This window comes from Rhinoraja longicauda, chromosome 29 (assembly GCF_053455715.1).
Source record: "Rhinoraja longicauda isolate Sanriku21f chromosome 29, sRhiLon1.1, whole genome shotgun sequence".
Lineage (NCBI taxonomy): Eukaryota > Metazoa > Chordata > Chondrichthyes > Rajiformes > Arhynchobatidae > Rhinoraja > Rhinoraja longicauda.
In genome coordinates this window covers 5,163,311-5,172,862 of record NC_135981.1, presented here as the reverse complement: position 1 = coordinate 5,172,862, position 9,552 = coordinate 5,163,311, and the positions used below count along the sequence as shown (strand labels likewise).

Genomic DNA, 9,552 nt, shown 5'->3' with positions numbered 1-9,552 from the left:
TTTCATCACCTTTCGTTGAGTCTGTCCCAAGTATCTTGCAGCCAAGTCAAGTACCTTTGTTGAGTTCACTCTTGAAGCACAGATGACACTTATGATTATATGTGTTATTGCATTTTTATTGATCTTATTGTTGAACTGCGGGTAATTTTTCATTTCACTGCACATTTATGTGTATGTGACAAACAAATTGACTGTTGACTATTGACTGCATCAGTTGGACACACAGAGAAAGGGGATGAAAGAATGATCGGACGATGTGTGACGTGGAGTGAGGCGGCCAAGAGGGTGGGAAGGACATCTCCGTTTCTCTTCACGGTGCTGTCACAGGGATCTGGGAGGACCGCCAAATTTGGTGAAAGACGCTCTTCGAGCTGCCCAAAACCCCGTTGGTCTTCCAAACGCGTTGAGATGTCGGTATGGCAACTTCGCGCGACTGGCCCGCTCCAGACTGCAGGAGTACGTGCTGAGGGATGCACTGAAGCTCGGTGCAGCCAACGAACGGCAAGGCTCTGTGGGAGAGGAGGACCACAGTCCAGGGCCCTTCTGCGGCTGGACATTGAGGGACTCTGTCCAGTGGGGGCACGCCTCAAACAGGGGAAGGGATATCACCCCGAGGAGCAGCATGAATGGCAATTATTTATTTTATTTATTTTTTATTTTAAGAGATACAGCGCGGAAACAGGCCCTTCGGCCCACCAGGTCCGCGCTGCCCAGCGATCCACGCACATTAACACTATCCTACACACACTAGGGATTTTTTTTTTTTTTACATTTGCCCAGCCAATTAACCTACAAACCTGTACGTCTTTGGAGTGTGGGAGGAAACCGAAGATCTCGGAGAAAACCCACGCAGGTCACGGGGAGAACGTACAAACTCCGTACAGACGGCGCCTGTAGTCAGGATCGAACCTGAGTCTCAGGCGATGCATTCGCTGTAAGGCAGCAACTCTACCGTTGCGCCACCGTGCCGCCCATACCCATACCCAAAGGAAAAATGGAGGTGTTAACACCACTTTGGTATACTGTAGCACTTGACGATCGGCAATAGTCAAAGGTTTCAAAGGTTTCAAAGGTCAGTTTATTGTCACATGTACCAATTAAGGTACAGTGAAACTTGAATTAACATACAGCCATACTAAAAAAAAAGGGATAGGACCCGGTGGACCGAAGGGCCTGTTTCCGCGCCGTAGCTTTAAACTAAACGAAACTAAACTAAATTAAACTGAATAATTAACTTACAATTCCAAACTGGAAATTGTAAGTTAATTGAGTTCTGTAAATGGCTCGAGTGGGATAGTGCAGAACTAGTGCGAATGGATGATCGATGGTCGGCACGGACATGCTGGGCCGAAGGGCCTGTTTCCATGCTGTACCTTTTGTCTAAAGAAAAAACTTGTGCAACTAAAAGTATAAATGCCAACCCCTTGAAAAGGTATTGATTTCACAAGATGCTGGAGTAACTCAGCGGGTCAGGCAGCGTCTCAGGAGAGAAGGAATGGGTGACGTTTCGGGTCGAGACCCTTCTTCAGACTGAAGAAGGGTCTCGACCCGAAACGTCACCCATTCCTTCTCTCCTGAGATGCTGACTGACCCGCTGAGTTACTCCAGCATTTTGTGAAATCAATACCTTCGATTTGTACCAGCATCTGCAGTTATTTTCTTACACCCCTTGAAAAGGTCTCAGTTTTGTGAAATCACGGCACACAACTTAAACCCTTCGAACAAATTAAACAGAATTAATACCTCGATTTTGCCATCTAAATTGCAAAGCACCACTTTGCTTTTATAATTAGGCATTATGATTTGATCTTTAATCCTCCTGCTCGCTCACTTGTCTTTCTGTTCAGCAAAGCAAAGCACATTGTCAGAACCTTGGATACACTTTGCAAGCTCCCCAAGGAAGCCATTATTGTTTTTTCTCAGCAGCGCCATAATTACTGAGTAACTCTGCAATGTTTCATGCAGATACCAGCAAGTAAACATTGCGTTTGGTTCTGTCCAATCTCAAATACAGCAGAAAATGCTGGAAACGCTGGCACTTTGTTGGCATTTAGACTTTAGAGATACAGACTCACAAGTCCACAAGTTATAGGAGTAAAATTAGGCCGTTCGGCCCGTCGAGTCCACTCCGCCATTCAATCATGGCTGATCACGGCCTCCTAATCCCATTTTCCTGCCTTCTCCCCATAACCCTTGACAATCAAAAATTTGTCCACCTCGGCCTTAAAAATATCCACTGACTTGGCCTCCACAGCCCTCTGTGGCAATGAGTTCCACAGATTAATTACCCTCTGACTAAAGAAGTTCCTCCTCACCTCCTTTCTAAAAGAGCGCCCTTTAATTCTGAGGTTATGACCCCTGGTCCTAGACTCTCCCACCAGTGGAAACATCCTCCCCACATCCACTCTATCCAGGCCTTTCATTATTCTGTAAGTTTCAATGAGGTCCCCCCCTCAACCTCCTAAACTCCAGCGAGTACAGGCCCAGTGCTGTCAAACGCTCATCATATGCTAACCCATTCACTCCTGGAGTCATTCTTGTAAACCTCCTCTGGACCCTCTCCAGAGCCAGCACATCCTTCCTCAGATATGGGGCCCAGAATTTGCTCACAGTACTCCAAATGCGGCCTGACCAGCGTCTTATAGAGCCCCAGGATGGAAACAGGCCCTTCGGCCCACTGAGTCCACCTCGTCGAGCGATCACCCCGTACACCAGCATGATCTCACACACTCGGGACAATTTACAATTTTGTTTCACCGTAGCCAACGAACCTACAAACCTGTGCGCATTTGGAATGTGGGAGGAAACCGGAGCGCCCGGAGAAAACACATGGGGTCACAGGGAGAACGTACAGACTTTATACAGACAGCACCCGGAGTCAGGATCGAACCTGGGACTCTGGTGCTGGAAGGTAGTAGCTCTTCCGCTGTGCCACCCTGCCACATACTGAACACTTGAGTTGGTGTGGCACAAAGACCATGGACCAAGTGCTGGTAATTGGGATTAGTACGTTGACGGGCACTCGATGGTCAGCATGGATTGATGGATGGAAGGGCTTGTTCCTGTGCTTTACGACTGTATGTGTCTGGAGCAAAAGGTGGCAGCTCTGGGAGTGTGGCACATTATTTATTAACACTTACACCTCTTTTCAAGTTGTGCCTCTCAGCCATGCGGCGTTTCGCGGTGTTCCAAATACACTCCGTGCACTGAATGCATCAGTCATTTTTCACAGCCACTGATTCCCACATCCATACCTCAGCTCCAGCACCAGTGTAAATGTGGCAAGTCGTAATCAGATTTTACATCACCGCACACTTTGAGATGAGGCAAGTAAGCCGCTATTTTAATGATCGTGGGGTTCGTGGGGAGCTGTAATAAATGGGACTGATTTTATATGTGAACTAGACCAAGTGGACCCGTTGGGCCCAAACCTCTCCTGCATTGGTTCAGCACTCTGTTCTCCCCCTCCCCTCTCTCCTCAATCCCCCCCTCCCCTCTCCCTTCTCCCCCTTTCTCCCCTCCCTCCTCCCCTCCCCCTCCCCTCCTTTTAAACTTTGAAAATGTGAATAACTTAAAAAATATATAACACCGATTTCAATAAAACTACTTGCATTATCACTAAAGTGACAATGGAGAGTAAGGTGGGCCTAAAATTGTCGCGCTATCGTGTACCGTTTTGGCTGAAGTTCAGTCACAAACAAGATAACAAACGAGAGTTTTAGTATATAGATGATCCGCCTCCTAAATGTTTCCTATCGAGAGTTCAAGCAAAAACAGTTGTTCGGTTCCAGCCCGCATCTTTAAAGAAAGGGTAGAATGAAAAAGGTAAGAGCGCGTGTCAAAAATATTCATACCTTTCCCGATTATCGCGGTGGCGCAGCGGTAGAGTTGCTGCCTTACAGAGACCCGGGTTGGATCCCGACTACAGGGGGTTGTCCGTACTACGTTTGTACGTTCTCCCCGTGACCCGCGTGGGTTTTCTCCGGGTGCTCCGGTTTCCTCCCACTCTCCAAAGACGTACAGGTTTGCAGGTTAATTGGCTCGGTATCAAATGTAATTTCTCCCTGCCTGGTGTGTGTTTTGGATAGTGTTAATGAGTGGGGATCGCTGGTCGGCACAGACCCGGTGGGCCGAAGGGCCTGTATCTCCAAACTAACCTTAAAAACAAAGCTCTCCTTCATCATCAAACTATTCAGCATGTGAAGGCCACGTCCACAATTCTCTACAATTTCCTGCGGTCTTGGATGGAGATGTTCACAAACTGCGCTGTGATGCATCCCGATAAAATGCTTTCTGCGGCACGTCTGTAGAGGTTGGTGAGAGTTGTTGGGGACATGACAAACCTCCTGAACCTTCTAAGCAAGTGGAAGTGTCGCTGGGCTTTCTTGACCACTGCTTCGATATGGGAGGTCCAGGACAAATTGCTGGCGATATTTATTCCTCGGAGATTGATACACGGGGATTGATGTTACGTATCTTTCACACAATTGTTACTGCGGCATTCAGTTTAGTTTAGTTTAGTTTAGTTTAGTTTAGAGATACAGCGCGGAAACAGGCCCTTCGGCCCACCGGGTCCGTGCCGACCAGTGATCCCCACATACTAACACTAGACGCATTAGGGACAATTTTTACATTTATACCAAACCAATTAACCTACAAACCTGCACGTCTTTGGAGTGTGGGAGGAAACCGAAGATCTCGGGGGAAAACCCATGCAGGTCACGGGGAGAACGTGCAAACTCCGTACAGACAGCACCCGTGGATGGGATGGAACCCGGGTCTCCGGCGCTGCAAGCGCTGTAAGGCAGCAACTCTACCGCTGCGCCACCGTGACCGCCATTTGTGAGATGTTGTGATAATATTTCACAGTGGAAATACCGTTCGGGCCAAGAAGGCAGAAGGTGGATGGGAGAGCTGTGACTCAGGGAGGTGGCGTGTTTTGAGAGCCTGCCTGCCTAAAAGATGCACGTCACATCGAAGTATTCTGCAAGTTCAATGGTATGGTCTTTGCAAATGATCTGGGTTCCGTGAAGTTGCTTCAGAAGAAAGCAGTCGGTGACTAAGTCACAACAGTGGTGCTGTCAAAGTTTCTAAATCAATCACGATGAAAACAGGCACTGGCTCAAGAAGTTCTGAATTATCCGCGTGCCAAGATGCGCACTCCAGTCTCAACGACCACAAAGACTCCATAAATGGAACAAAATCAAAAACCAAAACAAAACTGCTATTGAGAGACTTGGGCCTTTTGGAAGGGTGGGCTGAAAGATGGCAGATGGAGTTTAATGCTGATAAGTGTGAGGTGCTGCATTTTGGTAGGACAAATCAAAATAGGACGTTCAGGGTAAATGGTAGGGAATTGAGGAATGCAGTGGAACAGAGGGATCTGGGAATAACTGTGCATTGTTCCCTGAAGGTGGAATCTCATGTGGATAGGGTGGTGAAGAAGGCGTTTGGTATGCTTGCCTTTATAAATCAGAGCATCGAGTATAGAAGTTGGGATGTAATGTTGAAATTGTACAGGGCATTGGTGAGGCCGAATCTGGAGTATGGTGTGCAGTTCTGGTCGCCAAATTATAGGAAGGATGTCGACAAAATGGAGAGGGTACAGAGGAGATTTACTAGAATGTTGCCTGGGTTTCAGCACTTAGGCTACAGAGAGAGGTTGAATAGGTTGGGTCTTTATTCTTTGGAGCGTAGAAGGTTGAGGGGGGACTTGATAGAGGTTTTTAAAATTTTGAGAGGGACGGACAGAGTTGACGTGGGTAGGCTTTTCCCTTTGAGAGTGGGGAAGATTCCAACAAGGGGACATAGCTTCAGAATTGAGGGACAAAGGTTTAGGGGTAACATGAGGGGGAACTTCTTTACTCAGAGGGTTGTGGCTGTATGGAATGGGCTTCCGGTGGAAGTGGTGGAGGCTGGCTCGATTTTATTATTTAAGAGTAAATTGGATAGGTATATGGATGGGAGGGGATTGGAGGGTTATGGTCTGAGTGCAGGTAGATGAGACTAGGTCAGGGAGAATGGTCGGCGTGGACTGGTAGGGCCGGACAGGCCTGTTTCCATGCTGTAGTTGTTATATGTTATATGTTATATGAAAGACAGGTTATAGAGTCACGGAGACGTACAGCACAGAAACAGGCCCTTCAGCCCAAGTCAATGGTTCCTTTATTATCCAATACTTTTTGTCACCTGTACCGAGGTACAGTGAGATGCTTTGTTTTGCATTCGACCCGGTAAAATCATCCAGCAGACCACACCTCGACACAGGGTTGCCAACTATCTCACTCCCAAATACGGGACAAGGTGACGCCACCGCCCCGCGCCCCACGTGACCTCACCCAGCCAGCGGCCACGTGCTCCCGTTCCACCAATGGCGGCCGCCCGGGCCGGGAGGTGGGTTGCTAGGCAACCTCCGTCAGCTGAACACCAAAGGGACGACGATGAGCCTAAAATCGTCGCTCTATCGTGCACCATTTTGACTGTAGTTCAGGAACAAATAAACAAATGAGAGTTACTGTATATAGATGAGTTGGAGGCACTTGACTCCAAGCAAATAGGAGTATGGTCATCAAGGTTGATCGACAGGAAAATGACCCAATTATTGTTACTCTAGCTGTGGCATTGATTTTTAAACCAGCTCCTAATTACCTTTCGATTTGGTGATTTGACATAACTAGGAATAAATATTCCGGACTAATTTTCAAGTACAGTTGCAGGTAAACACTTCCTTTTACTTTGTGGTGTAGCAAGATCACCCTGCTTCTAGCCTGGTGTTTTAGAAACTAAGAAACTGCTGATGCCGGTTAATACACAAAAGTGCACAGAGTGCTGGAGTAACTCAGCGGGTCAGGCAGCATCTCTGGAGAACGCAGACAGGCGACGCTTTGGGTCGAGACCCTTCTTCAGTCTGTACTTCATCCATGTTCTCCAGAGAGAAAGTGCGGCACGTTGGCGTAGCGGTAGAGCTACTGCCTTACATCGCCAGAGACCTGGGTTCAAAGCTGACCACGGCTGCTGTCTGTACGGAGTTTGTACGTTCTCCCCGTGACCTGCTTGGATTTTCTCTGAGATCTTCGGTTTCCACCCACACTCCAAAGACGTACAGGTTTGTAGGTTAATTGGCTTACTTTTAATCAATTAAAAGTAAATGTATAAGTGTAAAAATTGTCCCAAGGATGTTTAGGGGAGTGTTAATGTGTGGGGGTCACTGGTCAGTGGGACAAAGGGCATGTTTCCACACTGTATCTCTAAAACTGGAACTAAAACTAAAGATGCTGCCTGTGCTACTGAGATACATAAGATCATAAGATCATGTGTAGGAAAGAAAACTGCTGATGCTGGTTTAACTTGAAGGTAGACACAAAATGCTGGAGTAATTCAGCGGATCAGGTCAGGCAGCATCTCTGGAGAGAAGGAATGGGTGACGTTCATGTGATAGGAGTAGCATTAGGCCATTTGGCCCATCAAGTCTACTCCGCCATTCAATCATGACTGATCTATCTCTCATTTCCTATCCCCATTCTCCTGACTTCTCCCCATAACATCTGACACCCGTACTAATCAAGAATCTATCGATCTCTGCCTTAGAAATATCCACTGACTTGGCCTCCACAGCCGTCTGTGGCAAAGAATTCCACAGATTCACCCCGCCCTCTGACTAAAGGAATTCCTCCTCATCTCCTTCCTAAAAGAATGTCCTTTAATTCTGAGGCTGTGACCTCTAGTCCTAGACTCTCCCACTAGTGGAAACATCCTCTCCACATCCACTCTATCCAAGCCTTTCATGATTCTGTATGTTTCAATGAGGTCCCCTCCTCATTCTTCTAAACTCCAGTGAGTACAGGCCCAGCGCCGTCAAACGCAATTCATATGTTATGCTACTCATTCCTGGGACCGTTCTTGTAAACCTTCTCTGGACCCTCTCCAGAGCCAGCATATCTTTCCTCAAAATTGCTCACAATACTCCAAAGGCGGCCTGACCAGTGCATTATAGAGCCTCAGGATCACACCCCTTTACTCCAGCACATTGTGTCCTTTCGTGTGACAGGACACATGTGATAATAACGTATTCATTTATTCATTCATTCATTCAGATTTTTTTTTTTTGGAGATACAGCGCGGAAACAGGCCCTTCGGCCCACCGAATCCGCGCCGCCCAGCGATCCCCGCACACAAACGCTATCCTACACACACTAGGGACAATTTTTACACTTACCCCCAGTCAATTAACCTACATACCTGTACGTCTTTGGAGTGTGGGAGGAAACCGAAGATTACCTCGGAGAAAACCCACGCAGGTCACGGGGAGAACGTACAAACTCCGTACAGATGGCGCCCGTAGTCAGGATCGAACCTGAGTCTCCGGCGCTGCATTCGCTGTAAGGCAGCAACTCTACCGCTGCGCCACCGTGCCGCCCTCATTCATTCAATCATTGTAGCGTAGGGTTGCTTTGCACATGCAAGTACACAGTGAAGAGTTAATAAAGGTCTCAATTTACAATGAGAAAGATTTGGTTTTATCTCCTTATCTGAGTTTAACTACACAGTAAATAGGACGGTACATTTGAAGGATAGGACAGATTGAGGGGTAAAATCAGCCTCAGTTCCTATGTCTAATTGGTGCTGGATATTTGCAGATGATATTCTATACTCATGGTTTGATTTGCTTTGCTTGGTTCATTCTTGGGATTTGCATTTGAGTCTGAGTTTAGTTTATTGTCACGTGTACCGAGGTACAGTGAAAAGCCTTTGTTGCGTGCTAACCAGTCAGCGGAAAGATAATGCATGATTCCAATCAGTGTACAAAAGAGGTCATTTGAGGAGGCACCTGGATTTGAACCAGGGACCTTTTGATCTGCAGTCAAATGCTCTACCACTGAGCTACACCCCCACAAACAGCAAGGCCAGTATTTACTTAAATTCCTTTGGCGACGTAAGGAACAGCAGATGCTGGAATCGTGAGGAAAAGACAAAATGCTGGCGTAACTCAGTGGGTCAGGCAGCACCTGTGGTGGGAATATACAGGCAATGCTTTGGGTTGGGACGTTCTTCCCTTGAGGAGATGGATGCGAGTTGTTTTTTTGAAGTGCTGTAGTCGATGCAGTGAAGTACTGCACAGTGTGTCTCAGTTGCAACTCTCTCACACGAGGACTTTCACAGTAAATGGCAGAGCCTTTAGAGAGTGTTGCAGAATGGATAGATTTGGAGTACAGGTGCACTGTTGTGGCAAGTCAGGTGGACGTTGTGGTGAAGAGGCACTTGGCACATCTTCCTTCATCGAGTAGGGTAGCAGGCACAAAAATTGGAACATTATGAACAGGAGTGGGTAGGTTAACCTATGATGAGTGTTTGTTGTCACTGGGCCTGCACTCGCTGGAGTTTAGAAGAATGAGGGGGGACCTTATTGAAACGTACAGAATAGTGAAAGGCTTGGATAGAGTGGATGTGGAGAGGATGTTTGCACTAGTGGGAGAGTCTAGGACCAGAGGTCACAGCCTTAGAATTATAGGACGTTCATTTAAGAAGGAGACGAGGAGGAATTTATTTAGACAG

At 47.2% G+C, this 9,552-nt stretch overlaps 1 non-coding gene across 1 annotated transcript; it reads right to left on the bottom strand.

The window, feature by feature from the left end:
* Positions 1 to 8,818: 8,818 nt before the first annotated feature.
* trnac-gca (transfer RNA cysteine (anticodon GCA)) lies at positions 8,819 to 8,890 on the bottom strand. Its single transcript has one exon. It is a non-coding gene; the product is annotated as a tRNA-Cys (tRNA).
* Between the last annotated feature and the right edge of the window lie 662 nt (positions 8,891 to 9,552).